Here is a 23,693-nt window from a genome sequence, read left to right on the forward strand (position 1 = left end):
ATAATGAACAATGTCAGTTTACGGGCTATTCCTATTTTCACGGACCTATTGACCAAGGCTAAACTAAAGAGCTAAACTAAATAAATATACAAATAGCCTACACTGTAAAAAAAAAAAAAAAACTGTTGTTTTTACAGGAAAACGCTGGCAGCTGTGGTTACCAGAGTATTCCTATAAACAATACAGCAGCACTGTAGATAACTTTACTGACGAAATATGTAAATTGATTTACAGTGAATGAATTTACATCTGAATCACATTAAAAAACTGTTAAGTCTACAAAAAAAAATGTGTTAATTTTGCATAACGGTGTTGTATATAAGTAGACCATTTCCTGTATTTTTTACATGTAATACCGTATTTCACCAATTAATCGCCCGGCCGCAAATAGCCGCCGGGTTCTTATAAACGCCTGGGGTCTGCACGCATTTTGCGTATTAAACGCCCACCCGAATAACCGCTGGGGCGATTATTTGCATCATATGTAGGTAACCCAAAATAAGGCTACTCACCTTATTTTTGCAGAAGTAAACAGTTAGCCGCACAATAACAGTGCGGCACTTCCGTTTTCTGTCAAAATAAGAGCGCTAGCTAACGTTAGAACAAAAGGGTGTACTGTAATCTTAAATCCACCGACTGTAAATATGTTGGACAGTAGCTGTCATCACGATAATGACCTGGTGCAAAAATAAATAAAGGCCTGCAGCGAATAGCCGCCTGGTTCTTTTAAACGCCCGGGGTCCAAGTCGATTTTGCATATTAAACGCCCGGGCGATTAATTGGTGAAATACGGTAATTGCTTATTGTGCATCAATAAATGATCAAATTAACAGGGAAATATCAAACAAAAAACTTAAGAACAATAAAACTTTGCATTTTAAATAGAGCTGTTCTGTATATTATACATAAAATCTATTCATAATATGCTATATTTTTATGTTTTAATAATCAAGTTATTATGTAAAAATTACTTATAAACCTGCAAAATTATTTCTACTACGCCTACACCAAAACATGCAAAAAAGAGAGGAAAATATCACTTTTGGGACATTTATTGAACAACCATCGTCAATAGTTGTAAACAACTGAATGCATTTTTTTCCAATGTATACAACATGCAAAGAAGCTACATGTCATGGTTCTTTTAACTACGACTGAATCCAGGTTGAAATACTCCAGAAGATTAGCCACTTTAAATCTGGACATTTGTTTAAGTGCCAGATGCACAACAACAGTCCACACTCCCTGTCTGGAATGTTCTACAGTAAATGACAAAACAATTCCAATGCATACAACATGCAAAGAAGCTCTCCATCTACATTTATTCCATCTGTCTCCAAGGATTTCAGATCTGCCAACAACTCTGAGAAAACTTTGGCTGTTCCAAAACGCTTGAGGTCATTCTCAACACACAACAAGACTAAAAACATATCATATTTGAACGCAAATGAACGGGTAAATTTGCTAATGAAAGAGACTGCAAGAACTTTGTGCGTCCTTTTAGCAGAACCCAGGGGATTCACAATTTCAAATGAATCTTGGTACAACATCAGTTTGAAGCTTTCAGGGTTTTCAATAAAGAACTGAAATGTGAAATTTGAAACTTCGTCCATCATATAAATCTGTAAAAACCTCTACATCTGGATCTCCAAACTGTTGTGACTGTGTATTCCTCTCTAAATGTGACTGTAAAATGCTCTTAAGAGTTTCTGCCACTGGTATGCAGTAAGCATATTTTTGTGTCATGTTTTCATCCATTCCCAATGCCACTTTTTGAGGTTCCGTGTATATAAACATTTTTGTGAATGTCTCAGTTCTGGAGTATGTTGTTCTCAACTGTCCCTGATGACAGACAGAGAACAAATCTGACTCTTTATTGCAGTCACAGATTTTAGTGACTGCTTCATCTGATAGGTTCATATCATTTTTCAATAAAGAACTTAGGTCAAGCCTACACAATAACTAAACTAACTCGTGCACATTTTGCATTTCCTCAACAATAGTCTGTATAGTAGTGGCAGGAATAAGCAGCTGTCCTTGCAGTTTAAGGTAAAAGAGGCACATGTTTCTAAGATAAGACTGACTATCATTCTCTGGCATATCACTGGCTGCACTAGCTGTGGGCATGGCTTCATGTGTGTTTTCTGAATCATCTGTACTGGTAATGACATCTGGGGGTTGAGGGCGAGTTTCCCTGTACATGTCATCAACACTATCAGGGGAGCATGCTTTATGCTTCCTACACATGTGAGAAGTAAATGATGACTTTTTTGTAAACACGTGCTTGCAACCACTTACTGGACACAACACAGACCTGCCCTCTCCAATATGATCATTTAAGTGAGACACTAGCTCTTTCACCGTGAGAAAATGGCGGGCACATTTTAAATCTGCAACAACAGCTGTAGCAGCTTGCGGTTCAGGTGCATTGTGCACACGATAAAAATGGCCCTTGAAAGCTGAGTAAGTGTTAAATGTTTGACTACAGTTGGCGCCAACACATTTGAAAAGACAACAGGGCTCATTCCTATGCACTCTGCAATGCAGTACATAGCCTCTTAATGTATCCAATTTCTTTTTACAAAAGATACAGGTGACCATTTTTAGGATTTCATGCGTTTGCCTGTGCTTTCCAGCTAAACTAAGTTATCACGCATTGATCTAGCTAGCAGCTACAGGTCTTAAACATCAACCGCTGCTAGCTTAACACCATGTGCTTTCAGCACACATTTTCTTTGGTCTCGAAAAAAGTAGGCTAAATGTGAAGCTTACCGTGTAAACTTTCAATTTTCCAATTGAACAGCAGCAGACTCTCCACAAAACTGGTCTTAAACTCTTCGACTTGTCGTAAAAACAAACAAAAAAAAAGAAGATTTCTGCTCTGCTCCTGTGTTCTCTCCAGCAACCGCTCGTTAATGACGTCAGCTACTAGGAGCTCCTGTTTCTCTCACTTAACAGCAGCAGACCCTCCACAAAAATTGTGTTAAAATCGTAGATTTGTCCAAAAAACTTTTAAAATGACAAAGAGACAAAGAGGTCCAAAGATGTTTGCTCTGCTCCTGTGGTTTTTTTTTTTTTTTTTTTTTTTTGCTCTGCTCCTGTGTTGTCTCCAGCAAGCCTACTCTGGCGCGATCGTTAATGACATCGCTACTCCCGCCCTCGCATCATTATCCAATCAGAGATGAGCTTCAGCTGCGCACTGTGAAATTCAAAATTAGGCAGACAGAGGGTACTATGAGAGAGAAGTATAAGTTTGCGGTTAGAGGAGGCACTGTTAGGTTGTTTAGCCTGTGGTAATGACACAATGCCCAAATTATTAAAGACTAAAAGAAACACAAGGCATACAGGACTGAACAGAAGTATTAGGCCTACTTTACATATTAATAATTTTAATTTATTTTAGCTTACACTCTACAATAGACTACAAATAGCCTAAATTATAAAAGCAAGAGGAGGGTTTTTCGGAGGGCTATAGGGCTGGCTTGAGACTGGGCATGTGGTGTCCAGAAGTGCATATGCGCAGGACCACAATTCAGTTAACATGAAAGCCTTCTAACGGTTCACATGCCAAGGTTCAAAGATCATTGCAACCATGCTGCAAGCATTCAAACTAAGAATTCCCAGAACAACATATCATTGCCATGATCAACAGCAACACAATATTTCATGATGAATGCAGTTACAAACAAATCAAACATAACTCACATTTGTTAGTTACACACACAAGGAGTTCAAAAGCACAGCTCTCAGCTTTAATGTCAGTGGGCAGGGAGTGATTGACATGGGCTAATTGGAGGTGATTGAACTGAGTGGGAAAATGAAGAAAGGGCATGGCTCTGGGCTGTAAGGTGAGGAGGGAAACAAAAAATCTTCCAAACAAAGTTATTGTAATTGTAGCCTATATGAATAGGCCTATAGGCAACCTCTCAGGTTCACAATGATTTTTGTTTTTGTGAAAACATTTTTATTACCTCAATTTGCATTGTTTCATCAATCATGTTAAAAGTACAGCATAAACTTGTAAAGTGGCTTACATATTTTTTTTGTATTTTTCAAAACAACTGACTAAAACTATAGTTTTTACAATATTTGCATGTCAAATTAACAGAATTGTTTTGTTATGAGTATTACAATATTTCTCAGTTTTTGTACAGTCCTGATTCAGATGGGATGGCTCCTTCTACCAAAGCTACATCACAAAGACAATGCCAAAAACTGTCACAAAAATCTACCTTAAACTACCGTAAAACAACTACCTCAAAAAAGTCAGAAAAAAAGTAAAAGATAAATAAAGTACATAAATGTTCAAAGACCATAAAAAAGTGGTGGCCGTATACATGCTGGATGGAATGGATGGTAACTTACACATGATTGTGGTTCTGTTTCCAGGTCAGACACAGAAAAGAGCGGAAAATTGAAAAGAGCCGCCGGTCGACCAGAGGAAAGCATGGCAGTTTGGCGCTGAGGCGTGAAAAATAGACATCTGCATGAAAGAGCAGGACCATGACGTCGTCTAAAGGGGGCGACAGAGTCTGCGTAAGGAGGACTGTAACCTGATCCTAACCCTAAGGTTAATCAAGCCCTAAGCTTTACTCTGGCTGTCTAGCTGTGACGCCCAGGCGACGTGACACTGGCATGGTTTCCTGTGGCACACCAGCGGGTCAGTTACACACCACAACAGGACATCAGGTTGCTTATGACACACATACTGATCATCTGGGTGGGAAAAGTAAATGAATGACCATCTCTTTTCCCTCCTTCAACAACATCGCTGTCCAGTGGACTGGACAGGTCAGTTCAGGTCTTTCTTGTTTCCAAGGGGACATTTGGCTCGCAGCGGGACACCATCCAAGAATAAAAAAGACCTAAAAACAGAAAACCAGGAGGGCTTTATGCGCACACAGTGTTTGTTCTTCTTTAGCCTATACCATGTTGGTGGTGGTTATGGTTCCAGTAGGTCATCAGCGTCACCAGCAGCTGTTATCAGGCCAAAAAAAGCTCTTAGCAGTGATTTTTTTTGTTATTAAAAAAAAAAAAAAATACAGTCAAAGCTGAGAAAAAAAGCTTGTGTTTACACATGCCGTAAAATAGAAAAAACAACAACAACAAAAAAAAATTAAAAAATTAAATAATTAAAAACTACAGGAATTTAAACAATTGAGCAATATTTATTGAAGGATTTATTCTGTTTGATGTTACAAGGAAAGAATACTTTAATAAACATTTCTGTACATGTGCCGGTGTTTCCATCTTGGTTAATTTCCAACTGAGGTTATGACAAACAGTAAAGAGCAACACTGAAACAAGTGAAACACAGACATGGAAGAGGAATCCATTATAGAGACTACACAATAATGGCAGGGGTATGTGATTTCACCTTTTCATAGCTTTTACTTTGAATGTCAGAGTGAAAAAAAAATGCATTTTGATAATATGGGACCTTTAAGCAACTTAGCTGTATGAGGAATGAAGGTAAATGGCTGATTTTTTTTCTCCCTTCTTTCCCGACAGAAGACTATAATCATTCCCTACAGCCTTTCCCTCATGTTAGAAATGGTACATTTCAAATCTACTGACACCTCAAAGTGCTTTATAGTGTTTGGTTCACCTTCACCCATTCACACACACACACACACACACACACACACACACAGATGGCAGACGCTGCCATGCAAGGTGCCAGGTTGCCCATCAGGAGTGGTTAGGGGTTCCGTGTCTTGCTCAAGGACACTTTGACACTGTCTGGAGGATAGAACCAAGAACCCCCTGATTACCAGGCGACCGCTGACTCCTGAGCCATGCTGTGCCAGTAAAGCTAGCCATAACCTATGCCTAATCATACCCTAAAGCCAAAGCCAGAAGCCAGGATGACCGCCATGCCAGAAAAAAAAAAAAAAAAAAAAAGATTGCGTACAGTGCAGCTCCCAGGTGTGGATACACACAGTGTGTGAGCGCTGGAAAATAAGCAGCAGGCCGTCCTGTGGACGGAGTTAAACCTGGACTCAGCCGGTCAGCGGGAGGTGAGGCAGGAGCTGCAGCGGACTCTCTGACAGGAAGCGTCGCTTTGTACAGTCCACACACACACACACACACACACACCGCAGCTGAGCCGACGCCAGAGGAGTTAAGGTCACCAGAGATGAGATTTCCCAGCAGGTGTAGGGGTTCAGGACGGAAACGTCCTCCTGAAAAGCTTTTTATTACCAAAGATTTAAGCTACTGCTGTCCTCTCAGGGCGCACACACACACACACACACACACACACACACCAAGCACAGAGGAGCTGGGCTGTCCACCTGAGACCTTCCTTTAAAAAGCTAACTCCTTTTTCATGTCTTGTCAAAGCGAGGGATGAGCCGGTGCATGTTCCCAGCAGCTCAGGGTGCTGGATCACACATGTGCTCCCCTCGCTTTGGAAAACATGTGAGACAAGGGTTTCTGTAGTTCAAGTCATCATATGACAACCTTAGATCAGTGGAGAGGTTGTTATATTTTAGGTCAAACATTGTCAAAAACTGAAGTTTGCTCATGACCAAATCATCCTTAAAAATTCATAAAATACCTATGACAATAGATATGCAAGAACAAAAAAAAAATCTCCCAGATATTAGAAGTATCTTATTTTGCAGATCGCATTTGTTTTTCATTTCCATGCCAGAATGCAGCTTCAGTCCCTGTGTGCCAGTGGAACCGACTGACATCAGCCTGTAACCGGTGAATTCTCTCTGGTGCATTCCTGAGAAAAATTTTGTGTGTCTTCAGGAAAATCCGCGCACACAGCCGACCAACCCAAAACACTGAAGCAACATAAAATATAATAACCAAAATGGTGACAACATCAACAACCACGTGGTGCAAGACGAGCTGGTCGGGGACAGAGAGTCTCATAGTTTCCTAGCTCAACAGAATACCAATAGAACAGAAATAAATTGTCACAAAAATGCTCTTAAAAATCTGATGAAGGGGGGCAAAACAAAACAAAACAAAACAAATGAAAACTTCTGTTGCCGTCACACATTCATTTAAATTCATGCACCTGCCAAATGCACAAGGTAAAATTTCCAGATTCAGACCATTTCTTCCCTTAGTGGTCGACTATAAATGACTTTGTGAGAGAGTCAATATTTTATGGTCTCTTCAATGAAATTTAAAGTTTCATACACCTCATGATTAAATTCAATAATTTATAGTGTGTGAACTTGGTGAACTAACCCTTTTAGGTAGAAACTTTCCGATCAAGTAGTGAATTTATTGAACGAATTAACTTTTTAAGATTGGACGATGACTTTTGGAGGAAACAGGATAAATCAGGTGAAGGGCCTTTTTTTAAGATTGCGTGATACCTTCTTGAAAGCGAGTGGATACAGACGTACAGGTGGATGTGCACGTTAAGGCTTTTAGGAGCAGGTGATAGCTTGTGGAACAAATGGTGAAAACTTGACCCCTGAGTACACAGGACACTGTAAATAAACAGTTTGAAGTCTTTTCGCTTAAAATTCCCGCAGGCAAGACGGCGCACCGCTGGCACATTAGCATCTCAGCTGGTGAAAATCAGTGTGAGGCGCTGGCGCAGACGCGGGGAGCCCGGTACAACCCTGCTGAGGAGATGAATAGTTTTATCTGCACCTTAAGGATCTGCAGCTGTTGGGTGCAGCGGGTGCCGGGTTGCTGGGTTTCTGCCTGTGCTGATACGCCACAGAACTGCATTCAGACTGAACAGGTGGGCAGATTACACTGCAGCTGATAGGAGGTTTGAAGGCGCACAACAGTGTTAGGAATCACAGGGAGGAGTGGTGCAGGGGACAGAGTGAAGCTTAAAGTCCCCATGAAGTGACCTCACATGGCCTCCAATTCCTGACAGAGGATCTTAAACAGTAGCTGGGTTTCCATCCAAATATATCGAAATTTTGTCAAAATGCACAAAAGGAAATGCGAATTTACAGACTGAACAACAAACACTCAGCTGACACTCAACAGCTGATCATGGACAGATTCCTGCTGAACTTGTCGGCTCTTGGGAGAAGTCTGCGTACCGAACCATCCTAAATGAGGAATAAGAGACTAATAATAATAATAATAATAATAATAGTAATAATAATAATAACTAATAATAAGACTGTAGCGTAGAAGTGTGACGTGGTATCCGGTCCAGTCATCGTTTATTCGCAAAACCTGTTTCCACAGCAAAAAGTCACATTTTCTTTTATCGATACGCTGAGAAATCCACCCCCTCCAAGCGTAAAAACTTTTTTGCGAATTTTCGGTCCTTTTTCGAATTTCTGGCGATTCCATCCAAGTTGTTTTTTTTTTTTTGTTTGTTTTTTTTTGCAATTTCTGAAAATGCGAATAAATATAGGTGGATGGAAACCCAGCTACTGACGTCATCCTGCACCAGTGGCTGTGAACTCAAATTGCAACCAATAAAACTTTCACAAATCTTTAAACTTCCTCTCTCATCCACCTTCCGATTTCAAATAAAATTCTGTTTCTCTTCCAAACTGATACTCTGTTGGTTTGGATCCTTCACTGCACCGTGTCCCGCCCACACATCCTGTCTCAACAGGAAGTGCGTCCAATCAAGAAAGTAAGAGTCCATTTTATGGGCTCTTTAATTAATGCTGCACAGTGGATGTGGATGTGTGTGTGTGTGTGTGTGTGTGTGTGTGTGTGTGTGTGTGTGTGTGTGTGTGTGCGTGTGCACATGAATCTGTGGGCACATACATGTGTCTGCTTTTCTATCTCTACGTCTGTCTCTCAAGGAAAATGTGAACATGAATTTTATTTTGAAAGTAAATCCATTTTTTAATTGGTTAAAAGTGATACTTAAAAGACAGCGAGGGATCATAATCTTATTTACTAAACAATAAATGACAGCCAAATGAAATAAAATGATATGAAATTAGGGGGTTATTTAGTTTATAGGACAACTACACAGTTAATGATAGGATATTACATTTTATGTAATTTTCCATTGTTTGTCTGATTATTTAGCAGTGAAAGTTTAATTGTGCTTTAGAAATATGTTTGTGATGCATCTCAACATCCTTAAAGTAATAATAATAATAAAAATTGTTGCCCAAAAGTAATTAAACTAGCATTGCTTCTGCAAGTGTCAAAGAAAAAAAAAATCCACCACTGGAAACAAGGAGCCTCCCACTGTATATATGAAAGCATTAAAACATTTACATTGCATATGAATAATAGAGAGGAGCGAGCTGTGTAGGGTGAAAATGTCATGAAATGGAGTTTCTGTTTACATTTTTGATAGGGACCCAGTTTTATTGCTATATTGCCTGCACACTTTCTATAGTGGCCATAAATCATAGATGGCTGAGTGAAGTGACCTCGCTCCCCCAGAAGAAGAAGAAGAAGAAGAAGAAGAAGAAGAGAGCTTTTCAGGTTTCAGAAAACCTCAAGTCTCAGTCGCTATAAAACTCTCCAGCTTCCAAAACATTCCCAGTTTATTTTGCCGGTTGTAGAAATCCCCTGAAAACATGTGACTACTACTGTCTTGCAGCTGAATTTAAAATTACGTGTGTGCGTGTCTGAAACCATTACTTATATATATAAAATATACTTCGTTTTTTCTTTACTTCGATCTCAGTTGTTCTTTGTGTGTTTTCTGCTCGGCTGACTGACCAGTGATGATGTGTCCATTGCCCGACTCTGTGACCGACTGCAGCATGCTGTAGTCCAACAAATCAGAACTGTTTATTCAGCATACCTGCGTGATCATTTGTAATGTAATTCACGTCATAGAATTGGTCAAATGGTTCCAACTTCACAGAAGTATGAAATAAAGTTGTCTTTTTTTCAGAGCGGTACCCTATGTGCAGAGGTTCCTGACAAACAGGGTTCAGCGATTTTCACAGCGTGGGCTCTAAATCAATAGGCATGAAAATAAAATAAAATAAAATAAAACACTGATTTAACAGAATCAATGAAAAAATATTCTAAAACAATTTTAATAGTAGAGACCAAAGAATCAATGCCATTCAGGGGCGAAAATCCCATTTCATTGTTGGGGGGGACAATAAACAACAAAATTTCTGAGAGTAATTCCTGGGGGGGGGGACATGAAAAAATTGCTGTCTGGCACGACTGTACCACCCTCTTTCTCTGTTAGGCTCCTTTGAAACTTGCCGTACAGTGTTGAGCATGGGGGGGTCATACATTTTTAACACTAAAAAACACACTGTTTTACATTTATAATTAGCACCGCTTGCATTGTACTTTCATTGAATATTACTATAGTATTGAAAATGATTTATTAGTGTTAACAATGATGCACAAACGTTGAGCTAAAGTTAGCAAGTGGATGCACACAGGAGTTTGGTCAGGCTTAGGCACCAAGGCATTAAGATTAGAGAACGGTCCTGGTTGATGTTAGCAAGCGAAACAAGAAACAGAGACCGGTCTCCCGGTGAAGTGGATTCGGACTCGGGTCGACTGACAGAAGGTCACACTGAGTACGGTTACATGCACACCATAATCCAATTTGGGTCAATATTCTGCTTAAGGTAATATTCTGAATAAGGTGTTTATATGCGCTGCAGCAACTGGAATATTCCATTTACAAGTCACTTGGCATATTCCCTTGTTTCTGCGTATTCCAACGCTCTTATTTAATGCAACACTCAACCTGCAGGGGGCAGCAGTACGCGTATAGGTGTCTGGTCTGCTGCAAATACAGAAGAAGAAGAAGAAGAAGAAGAAGAAGAAGAAGAAGAAGAAGAAGAAGAAGATGATGATGATGATGATGATATTTAAGTCATGATATTTCAGTCTTTGATTAGCTGAAGGCAGACTGCAGTCTCCTGGCTCTTGCTGCTGTTCACCAGGTCGCTCTCCCTGCTCACAGTAACCACAGCAATTTGTGTGTCCAAGATGACTGAGGATCCTATTGAACTAGTTTATGTGGTGCTGACATGTCATTGTTCTCCATTTCGTGACACCACCACAGAATGTGCTGGAAAGACAGTTGTCTTTATTTCATGTGAGACAAGCTCTCACACACACCTGCTCCTCACACTGCAAAAACTCAAAATCTTACCAAGATTATTTGTCTTATTTCAAGTCAAAAATGTCTTATTACTAGTCAAAATATCTCATTACACTTAAAATAAGACATGATCACCTCAGAAGTAACTTGTTTTTAGACAACTGTCTCTTGTTTCAAGTGAACTAGTGACTAGAAGTGACTAGAAATAAGACATTTTTGACTTGAAATAAGACAAATAATCTTGGTAAGATTTTGCGTTTTTGCAGTGCAATCCCTCCCCCACCAGCTCTTTATGATTTTGTGAAGTTTGTGGCAGGGATAAGATTATTTCTTCATGTTTTATCAGGCTATTCAATAAATGTTGTAATAGTGCACCTATGTCGCTGGACCATTCCAGTTCCTGCACTGTTATGGAGTAAATGGACTTTGGGTGAGGATTTGGATTTTTTTAAATTCCTGGTCATCCAGTCTAGTCTCTGTGGTAACATGCGCTCAGATAATGTGCTTGTTCAAAATTTACTCTGGGAAACGCTTGAATTGATAGGTAATGTAATATTGTGACTCTGGAGGTTTTTTTGGCATAATGCTGATTTCATATTTGCTGATTTCATATTTGAATTTAATCAAACACAACAGGCCTCTACATTTTCTGGGCTCAGGCCTGAATGTCGTGGGCCAAAGCTGAGGTTCGGCCAAAGTTTTTGTGTAAATCGAGTGTAAAAATGATAAAGACCACTTTCTAGAGTTGTAAAAAAGGTCAAATGTAGAGCGTTAAGATTTTCCCGGGTCAGAAGTTTATATTTTCTCCCACCAGAGTGAAATTTCCATGGCAGTGTATCAGTGCATCGAGGACTGGGAATAGGCTCAGCTAACAGTGGCAGAACATGAACAGATGGGTGAACTGCTGTCATACTTTGTTAGTTCAGATGCACACACACTCACACACACATTCTTTTATTGCTATACTTGAGTCCATTCAATTGACCCCCATCCAAACACACTCATACCTACATCTTGTTTTGCTATTTTTGTGGTTCAATTTCATCAACTATTAATGTCTCTTTTGTGACTGACACACACACACACACGCACACACACACACACACACACACACACACGCACACACACACGCACACACACACACACATATAGATGCATGCTTCCTTTTACATGCATGCATGATGCACTCAGCTTGGGTGGAGGTCTTGACATTTATTTCTGTGAACATACATCTATACACACTCAGCGCTGCCATCTTTAATGCAACAACCCATCAACCCTAATGGCCTCATGCGTGTGTGAGAGTGTGTGTGTGCATTCGATCATGAATATGTTTGTGTGTGTGTTCACGCATGTCCATAAAAGGACATGGATCGTTGCGTGTGTGTTTGTGTGTTCCTGCGCATCTGCACTGACACTTTCCTCACATGTGAAGTTCCTAATGATAAAATACAGTTATCTGAACTGAGGTGAAATGGACTGGATTGGATTGTTAATTTTTACACCTCATCCCCACATTATAAATAAAGGCAGATGCCACTAAATTCAGGATGATAAATATCCATCAGTTTGGATACCACCAGTGTGTCCGAGAAAAGAAGGTATCAGAGAAGGTAAATATTTTGGGCCTTGTTAGCATGGAATCAATAAAAATCGACGATTATGTAACAATTTAGCAATTTGCACAGAAAGTCAGCAAAACAGAACAACAAATGTTTTCACCATCGTAGACATCTACAGAAAGTAGATGTCTGTATGCATGTATGTGTTTATGTATTTATGTATTTGTTTATTGTCATGAACACAGTCAAATTTAAAGATTACACACAAAAGTTTAACACTTTTAGAAGTGACCCGCCACATTAGTCTAGTTGATGTACTGCTGCATACCTGTCTCTGTCTGCTGCAGGACAGAAAGGGAAAAAAAATCTGCAAACCACCTAAATAAATAAATAAATAAATGATATGGATTTCTATTCCTTTTTGCATCGATCAGTAATATACTTTTTATCTCGTCAGTATATTCATCGCTCTATAAAAGCTGTACTCTGGCTGACTGAAGTGTTTTTAAGGGTGCTGAATGAATATATGAGATATTGACTTGAGATCAGTCAGTGTGACTGATAGATCAGTCAGCCAATCAGGAGAGGTTTCAGCAGCAGCATCACTCCCACTGGCTGGTAATCGGCCTCAGGACGTTTTATTGACTGATTATTGGCCCTTTGGGGACTCGGTGGATCGTCTCCACATGATCAACTCTCTGATCAAAGGATTCAAGAGGCTGCAGCTCATAATGGCCGAGTCATTATCGCCACGGTGACTCTTGTCGCTGGGCATCATGGGAGCCCTTGGCCTGCTGACACCCACTGGCTCATCGGGAGAGAATGAAGTGAGTGCTCCTAGAGGGAAGAAAGAGACACGTGTGGGTGGTTCCAACATGAGAAAACATTCAAAAATCAAGTAAAATTGGAAAAACTATATTAAAACTAAGCATGGCATTTCACAGTAAAATCCAAAATGAGAAAACACACACCTACTCACAACAAAATAAAAACAAATTATATGACGCATGAAGTACAAAAGTAAATTACTTTTAAAATAACAACACTTACAGGCTGGATCCTCCACATTATAGAGATTTAAAACATGAACTTCAGATAGCCTGGGAATTTTTTTTTTCATCGAGTTTTGGAATATTTTGGCCCATATTTGTACGGCATAAATCACTTTTTTGAAATGTCACTAGTAATCTGAGGCACTTGTCACAGCTGGAGTTGATCTTAATATTCAAGTGGTTTTGTATTTGCCAGCTGCTGACAATAACCTGTATGACTCTTCAATGCAATCACAGCAACATAAATGATGCTCTCTGTTTCCTATAAACCTGGAAATATAGGAAAAGACTTTTTAATGGTTGAACTGTGAGCAGAATACAACGCCATGTGATGTAGGTCTCCAGTGATAATGAGGTGGCTCTAAATTTGTGACTGAAAATATGCGAGTATGCTTAATTTTGCTGCATAATAAGAGAAAGAGAAAAGAGAGAGACAGAGAGTCCTTCACTACTGAGCAGTCTTCAGGGGCAAGTGGAGCCGGTATTAATCAATCTGACCTCGCTCTTTGCATTCAGTGCAAGTGTTTACATGCATTCTTGTGTGTCTGCATCAACAAAAACCAATATGCCAGGTGTCAGCTCAATAGATATGTCGGCTACTACACCACCTGAATTTCCAATTCATTTGAAATGGAAAGAGCTGTTTTTCGCAAACCTTTTCGTAGGAAGCGTCAGAAGCAACTTATGTAATATTTAAAACGGTGTTTTTGCAGCTGTTGTGACTCTGGCACTGATGTTTCTGCACAAACCCATGGCATCACTGGTAGAGGAAAGTATTTTGACAACACCCTTCATGTGACTTTGAGACAACTCAAGCAGTCTCATTCATGCAAACACACTTCCACCCGGCTGACCCTGGCTGGGGTCAGAGCGCCGTCCCACCACAGTGTGTGCTGCTAGTCCTTTTTAGGGCTACAGAGAATAACTATTTTCACTGCTGAATAATTCATCAATCATTCAGTTAGATGATTGATTATGGAGTGTATAAAGTGTGAGAGTGCAGAAGTCTCATGGGGAGTGCTCAGAGTCCAAAGTGATGTCTTCAAATTGTGTCCTTAGTCTGACCAGCAATGCAAAATATTATTTTTAACAAATATAAGAACAAAGGAAAGGAAGACAATCTGTGCATCGCAGTGATCTTAGTGATGCTGGGGTTAGACAACATCTGTCATTTTTAATTAATAAATGACTTGATCAACTAATTGTTCAATTGACTAACCATTTCACCACTACACCTTTTACTAACATGCAAATGATACACTATATTACCAAAAGTATTCGCTCACCTGCCTTTACTCATACTATGAACTGAAGTGCCATCCCATTCCTAACCCATAGAGTTCTATATGATGTCGGTCCACCTTTTGCAGCTATTACAGCTTCAACTCTTCTGGGAAGACTGTCCACAAGGTTGAGGAGAGTGTTTATAGGAATTTTTGACCATTCTTCCAAAAGCGCATCGGTGAGGTCACACACTGATGTTGGTCGAGAAGGCCTGGCTCTCAGTCTCCGCTCTAATTCATCCCAAAGGTGTTCTATCGGGTTCAGGTCAGGACTCTGTGCAGGCCAGTCAAGTTCATCCACACCAGACTCTGTCATCCATGTCTTTATGGACCTTGCTTTGTGCACTGGTGCACAGTCATGTTGGAAGAGGAAGGGGCCCGCTCCAAACTGTTCCCACAAGGTTGGGAGCATGGAATTGTCCAAAATGTTTTGGTATCCTGAAGCATTCAAAGTTCCTTTCACTGGAACTAAGGGGCCAAGCCCAGCTCCTGAAAAACAACCCCACACCATAATTCCTCCTCCACCAAATTTCACAGTCGGCACAATGCAGTCTGAAATGTACCGTTCTCCTGGCAACCTCCAAACCCAGACTCGTCCATCAGATTGCCAGATGGAAAAGCGTGATTCATCACTCCAGAGAACGCGTCTCCACTGCTCTAGAGGCCAGTGGCGGCGTGCTTTACACCATTGCATCCGACGCTTTGCATTGCACTTGGTGATGTGTGGCTTGGCTGCAGCTGCTCGGCCATGGAAACCCATTCCATGAAGCTCTCTGCGTACTGTACTTGGGCTAATCTGAAGGTCACATGAAGTTTGTAGCTCTGTAGCAATTGACTGTGCAGAAAGTCGGCGACCTCTTTGCTCTATGCGCTTCAGCATCCGCTGACCCCTCTCCGTCACTTTACGTGGCCTACCACTTCATGGCTGAGTTGCTGTTGTTCCCAAACGCTTCCATTTTGTTATAATAGAGCTGACAGTTGACTGTGGAATATTTAGGAGCGAGGAAATTTCACAACTGGATTTGTTGCACAGGTGGCATCCTATGACAGTTCCACGCTGGAATTCACTGAGCTCCTGAGAGCGGCCCATTCTTTCACAAATGTCTTGTTTCACAGTCTGCATGCCTGAGTGCTTGATTTTAAACACCTGTGGCCAGGCCAAGTGATTAGGACACCTGATTCTGATCATTTGAATGGGTGAGCGAATACTTTTGGTAATATAGTGTATGCATGTTTTTGGGCGAACTGTTCCTTTAAGATATTCAGACACAGATCACATTGTGAAGTCAGGAATAAATAGAGTCTACAGAAGACAGTAGCTGCATTGCCATTCATGGAGCAGCCCAGGTTTCAGTCATACTCCAGTGGAGGCCTTATTCAGGTTAAACTGTTGACATGAAGCCTCCATGAATATTCCATGCACCAGACAGAAAAGTAGGTCCACTGGTGGGGAAAAAAGGTTTAGCCAGCAGCTCTGTCCTCCTTCATTAACTGAGGTTACCTCAAATGAAGGGAAAAGAACTGATGATCTCACGCTGCGAAACATCGACATCCTAACACGTTTCTCAGTCTCAGCTTCAGTGTTCAAATCTTGTTTTTCCTTCAAACAAGGTAAAAAAAAAATCTGAGAGTGGAATCTGATAATCCCACTTGTTTCAAGAATTTTCTTGAATCAAGTGTCCCTGTCTTGATCCCAGTGGGCTGATCTGCCTGATTCTGCTTTGTTTCTCCACATTTATAGCCTACTTGGTCGAAGAAATATTCCTGAAGTAAGTGAAACTACTTTGGAAACAAGTGGGATTATCTCATCCCACTGGCAGATTTTTTTTTTTTTTTTTTTTTTTTTACCTTGTTTGGAGAAAAAACAGATTTTAGCACTCAATATGAGATTACATTTTGCAGTACACTAGGAATGGCAACAGCACTGCTCTCCCACATGTTTTTGCTTCCATCAAAATGTACCCATAATGCAGTTTGACACCAAAAGGGAAAGCAAGCAGATCTCTAAGGGACCTCCTTAGTCATGTAAATGCAGAAAAAGATAAAGAGAGAGCCTGAGAAAAAGATTTTAAAAAGCACCAATGCCAGTTTTACCAACTTAATGATGTAACTGGGGAGAAACATCAGTGCTTGGTAGGCATTATCATGACAAATGCTAACCTGAAGGACTGCAGGACTTTTATTTTGGTCCAGTATCCAGTCCAGCTCAGAAACACACACTTATTAAAGTCATCCCTGCACCAAATCACCAAGACAAATTTCCTGTGATTTCACCCCCACATGCAAACTGAGTCACCAGGCTTCTCCCCTGTGCACAATAAAGCCTACCGCTGTTGGGTTAGCTCAGGTTAAAAATACAGAGACAAGCCCGGGGCAAAGAGGGAGAAAAAAATAGAGGAGAAGAAGAGAAAAAAGTCACATCATTAGTGTGTAATAAATAGAGAGTCTTTAAACATGCTTGTAAATGCATTAAAAAGGTTTATTCACTTAATGGGCATTAAATATTCATATGCTTAAATAGACTGTTAAATGAAAAGAGAGAAAAGTGCTTTTGTGTAAATTGTGTATATGCTGCTGAATGAAACAGAATGTGGCGCTGGGTAAAGGTCAGCGCTGCACTGGAGAAAACCTTTACCTTAATTTGGTTACTTTTTAATAAGACATAGCTTATATATTGTGCAACAATTTTCAGACGCTTCATACTCATGCTCTTCAGTAAGTGCTCTGTAAAAAAATATCGTGTATATTCAGTATTAACATTTTGATATATTGTACATTGCTGGATTTTAGATGTTGTGTAATTTGTATGTTTTGTGGCATTGCTGAGGTTGCACATCTTTTTGTGTTCCTGTCCCTTGTCCATGGACAGGAACTGGAAGCTGATGATGGTGCTATTCCTTTTAAACTGTGCATTATCACTGCATAAACAAACAAATTAAATAACTAACTAATTAACTAACTAACTAACTAAACTAACTAACTGAAGAAAGAAAGAAAGAAAGAAATACTAAAATAAAATATTTATTTAAAAAATTATAAATAAATAAAAATAAATGTAATAATTTGGGAATCCAATGCTAGTAGGATGAGATTGATTCCAGAATTCTCTTCAGGTGCCATTTTCTTAAAATAAATGAGTCTTCATGAAAGAGATTATTCATTTTAACAATGACATAAAATATGGTGTTCCTTAGGGTTCTGTGCTTGGCCCTATTTTATTCATCTTGTATATGCTTCCTTTAGGTAATATTATCCAGAAATACTCCATGAACTTCCATTGTAATGCGGACGATACTCAGTTGTACGTATCTGTAAAGCCAAATGAAACTCATCAGCTAAGTAAACTTGAAGCCTGCCTGAAGGAGATAAAGGCCTGGATGGCCACCAGTTTTCTACTATTAAACTCAGAAAAAACAGAAGTTATCATGTTCGGCCCTAAATACCTTAGGGAATCAGTTTCTAATGACATAGCTACTCTGGATGGCATTACTTTGGCCCCCAGCTCCACGGTAAGGAACCTCGGAGTCATTTTCAATGCGGATTTGTCCTTTACCTCCCATATTAAACAGATCTCTAAAAGCAGAAAAATTAATCCACGCCTTCGTTACCTCTAGGTTAGACTACTGTAACTCCTTATTATCAGGCTGTACCAGCAAGTCGTTAAAGACTCTCCAGCTGGTCCAGAACCCTGCTGCACGTGTGCTGATGAGAACTAGGAGAAGAGATCATATTAGTCCAATATTGGCTTCTTTACATTGGCTTCCTATAGAATCTAGAATAGAATTTAAAACTCTTCTCCTCACCTATAAAGCTCTTAATGGGCAGGCACCATCTTATCTGAAAGAGCTCATAGTTCCTTATCACCCTGCCAGAGCACTGCGCTCCCAAAATGCAGGTTTATTGGTGGTTCCCAAAATCTCTAAAACTAGATCGGGAAGCAGATCCTTCCAATTCCAGGCTCCCCGTTTGTGGAACAAACTTCCTATCTCAGTTTGGAGGGCAGATTCACTCTCTATCTTTAAGAGTAGACTTAAAACTTTCCTTTTTGACAAAGGTTATAGTCAGGGCCAGCCCAGGTTGCCCTGGACCAGCCCTTAGTTATGCTGCTATAGGCCTAGACTGTCGGGAGACTTCATATCATGCTCTGAGCACTTTCCTCTCTTCTAATCTTCCTCTCCCCTTTTCCTTTCTTCTTCTTCCTGTCCCCCCCATACCCCTTTTTTTGTGCATGCTTGTTCCAGAGTCCTCTGCTCTTTTGCTTTCGTTGTGCTTTTTGTGTCTTGTCTAGGTCAAACTGTCCTGCTCATCCTGGAAGGTCATCCAGCTGCAGATGAGAAGGCAGGATGCTGCGTGTCACTTCCATCTGGATTACCTGTTCAGGATACCCTGATGTTTCTGCTGTTGTCTGCTGTCCCAGTTTGTCCCTATCTCCCTGTCTTTGTCTCCTTGTCTCTCTCTCTCCCCTCCCCACCCAACCAGTAGAGGTAGATGGCTGCCCGCCCTGAGTCTGGTTCTATCTGAGGGTTCTTCCCGTTAAAGGGGAGTTTTACCTTGCCACTGTCGCCAAGAGCATGCTCAGGAGGGAATCTGTTGGGTTTCTTGTTTTTTTCTGCTATAATTTGTAGAGCGTGGTCTTTACCTGCTCTACCTGTAAAGCGTCATGAGATAACTTCTGTTGTGATTTGACGCTATATAAATAAAGTTTGATTGACTGAGTTTGACAGCAATAACCTTTTTAAATTCTAGGAGAGACAGAAGAGGGTTGAATTTGGATGCATAAGCACTGTGCTTTTATTTATGCATTTATTTGCTTGTTTTGAAGTTTACGAGGTCATGATGCAGTAAAACACATGGCTAATAAAGAAGGAAAAGATGCATACACTGCAGCATGTGCAAAAACAAAACAAAAAACACCCTCCTCCCTTATTGCTGCAAGGCACCAATGATATAGATTCCTAATTCTTTCTACATCGATTGGTCGTATTCTTTACTCGCTCAGTATATTCCCCTCTCTATAAAACCTGTGGGGCTGCTGACTGAAGTGTTTTTAAGGGTGGAGAGTAAATCTGAGATATCGACTTCAGATGACTCGCCATGATGCAACTGACAGACCGCTCAGCCAATCAGGAGAGGTTTCAGCAGCAGCATCACTCCCACTGGCTGGTAATCGGCCTCAGAGGAGGTTTTATTGACTGATTATTGGCCCTTTGGGGACTCGGTGGATCGTCTCCACATGATCAACTCTCTGATCAAAGGATTCAAGAGGCTGCAGCTCATAATGGCCGAGTCATTATCGCCACGGTGACTCTTGTCGCTGGGCATCATGGGAGCCCTTGGCCTGCTGACACCCACTGGCACATCAGGAGAGAATGAAGGAGTGCTCCTAGAGGCAAGAGACATGCGTGGGTGGTTCCAACATGAGAAAACACTCACCTACTCCTACAGCATGATTGGCGCCACATGATTAAAAGCAATCATGACATATTTTGCAATCACGATCAAAATCTGCAACATTTTCATGTAACCCAGTGTTCATTTTGTCACCATCTCATTAACCCCCCTTGTGCCACATGAATCATATTTTAGGCATGAGTTTCTGAGACCTCTACATCAGCAGAGAGAAAAAAAGAAAATCCTGAAAAACCCGACATACACGACGTGATACATGTCCTCTGCCCTCTGGTGGATTATCCTTGCACTGCAGCACCAGAGGCTTCTCAACTGAGACATCCAACATGGACGCTGTCAATCAGTGACCCACTTGTGGTTTTGCGTGGATATTTTTGCCAATTTTGAAAAAGTTGAGGTGATGTGATGTAGGGGTGATGTAGCTTTAGTTTGCAGATACAGCATATATATGACACTGTCGGACAATATTTTTGTTTGTATAAAACAAACAATCAAAAAGACAATAAAAATAAATCTTGCTGTGCACAATAAACTAATTCCGGCTGTATCAAATGTGATATAAAACAAAATTCATATAAAGCTGTTCTCCATCGTGCGCTGCAGCTGTGCAGACGTCAACATGGACATTTCCACGTTCGGTCTTGGTCGACTGTCCTACAGGAGAAGCCTTCATAGCTTTAAAGACTGACTAACATCCTAGACTGTTGAGGACATGGTGTTATGCTGCCCCCATGTGGCCAGTGCGTTTCATTGCAAAAAATAAATGACGAACATCAAGTAATTCAGCAATTTTTTAGTAAAGTAAATTTTCGATGCTTTGAAAAGTTATTAACAGAATAAAGTTCTGATCGGTATGCATTATATTAATATTCTACGATATGTTTAGTCATAACAAGAGCACTGATAGCCAACATGACTGAACAAAGAAAAGAGCGCCACCTGCAGTTGTCTGATTGACAGTGATCTCTGTGTAGTGATTATTTTGGACTCCCACCAGACATTTATCAGCTCATATTTCATTTCCAAATTAAAGGATCACAAGTTGATTTACTGAGTATTTTTTTCACACGCTCTGCAGTAACTGTGCTTTGTGGAAAAGATTTTTTTACTGAAGTATGTTATTCAGACAGAACTCATGATGTGTAGTCTGAAGGTGTATTCGCTATTATGTTTTAGGTAGGGGTGTAAATGTTCAGCACCATGATGTAACTCAAATGGTTTATGTGAATCAGGATTTATACGAGACAAATGTTGATTAAGAAGTTAATGGCATGAAGAAACTCGTACTGGTTATAAGTCGTTGCTCTATGGACCGACTCAGTTTATTGCACTCAGATTAAGGTGATGTAATAAACCTACTCACTGCATCAGATTCCGAGTTCATATTGAGTTATTTCATAGACGTTATTGGACAAGAAAAGTGTGGAAGAGGCCATCACTCGTCTCGCCCAAATGGTGGGTTTTTCAAGAACAGCTTCTCTTTTGCTAATGAAGAAATCAACACACAGTCCACACAGCTCACTGCTGTGTGTGTGTGTGTGTTTAATTGCGGAGTCATTCTGTATTCACACACTGCTCCCTTGAAGCCAGTGGATGCAGTTTACCACTGTGTCTTGCATTTTATTAGAGGCACCTTTCACGCTCACCACCGTGATTTACTTCAGAAAGATGGCTGGTTTGCTTTCACGATGAAACCTGCTGCATTTCATTATATCTATGAGGCTGTACTTCGGGAGCCGCCCCTCACATCTGCACTGTCTTTTCAATCCAGTAATTATTGTAGCAGCTCACAGGACTGACAAGTCTTAACGATCCTACAGTTTTCATGCACACTCATATGATTGGAAGGTTTTGTTAAGCCGAGGCTTCAAACAAAACTGAACCCACAATGAGTCGGTGATACAATCAAAATACACTTTAATAAAGGCCCGTTGGCACAGAAAATTGACAATGACAATGGAGATCCACCGGCGAGGCTGGACGTGGCAGGCAGGGTGAGGGAAGGCAGGCTGGGCAAGGAGAGGCAGGCAGGGCACAGAGGAATAGGCAGAGTCTAGAGGCACAGGGAAAAAATCCAAAATTACACGCAGTCAGAGTAACAAATCTACGCTACGTTTACACGTAGTCGGGTATTTTGAGAAACGAATATTTCCTTCCCTCGGTTTCCCAAAATAACATCGTGCACACGGCATCGTTTTCAAAAAAGTTTTCGTTTACATCAACCCGCATAAATACACCGTTGAGGGCCATCATAACTACACCAAGCCTATGGGCGGTGGTGTAGGAAGAAGGAGAAAACCATGCCAGCCAATCAGAAGCCAAACCAGACAGCAGTCCGCCCAAGTCGGACCCAAAATCGGCGATGCTGCTGGCGGTGACGAGGACTGGCTCTTTGTGTTGGAGGGAGGAGACTGACCTCTGAGCCCTCATTCATCTCTGCTCCTCTATATAAAAAAGCTGCTGTATTTGAAAATGCAAACATATGGACAGAAATGCGACTGCTACTGTGAATGCATCCATGATCATCACCATTATAGACTATAATATACGTATATCATGTCTATGATCACCATAGCCAAATGTAAACATTGCGCGCACTTTTGGCGCATAATGTGACGTCAGCTGCCTGAAACTCTGTATTTTTCAGTTTTTCTTAGTTTACATGCAAACGCAAAACAGGAGTTTTCCTAAATCTCCACTTTGGCCGGAGTTTTTAGAAAGAATCGTTTTCAGAGGCGAATTCTCCATTTGCGTGTAAATGAAGGAGACAAACGAAGGGAAATGTCTCCGTTTTTAAAAATACCCGTGTATGTGTATATGTAGCCCTAGTCAACGCTTTCCAAGGAGGCAAACGACGAACTGGCGGAGAGTGTAGGTCTGAACTGGGTTAATATACTGTAGCAGGGTGGAGATAATTGGAGATGCACACCAGGTGCGTGAAGGGACAGGTGAGGGAGATGAGCCTGCCACGCCCAGCCTGCAAATCAGGAAGACAACACAACACAAGGGGAGGGGGAAATGGAGGGAAAAACACACACACAAAGACAGGAGGGAGGCGGCACCTAACAGGCTTTTATGTGATTCTTTAGCACGAGGAGACAATCGAGGCCAGATGTGATGTTCTGACCAGAGTTTCTATGAAACAGCTTGTAAAAGAAGACGCAGTTTTGACAGTGCAAACAAAACCAAATGTAATCCTCAGAAATCTCAACAAAATTCCCTTTATTTCTTTAAAAAAAATATTTAAAAAACAACACTCTGGCAAATGAACCTGATTTTATATGTAAATAAATATTGTTAATTTATTTATTTTTTTAATTTTAAGATGATTTTTAAGTAATTTTGAATGATTTTTCTACCTTAATCTGTAGTTAGCATATGTCAT

Source organism: Myripristis murdjan, chromosome 13 (genome assembly GCF_902150065.1).
Source record: "Myripristis murdjan chromosome 13, fMyrMur1.1, whole genome shotgun sequence".
Lineage (NCBI taxonomy): Eukaryota > Metazoa > Chordata > Actinopteri > Holocentriformes > Holocentridae > Myripristis > Myripristis murdjan.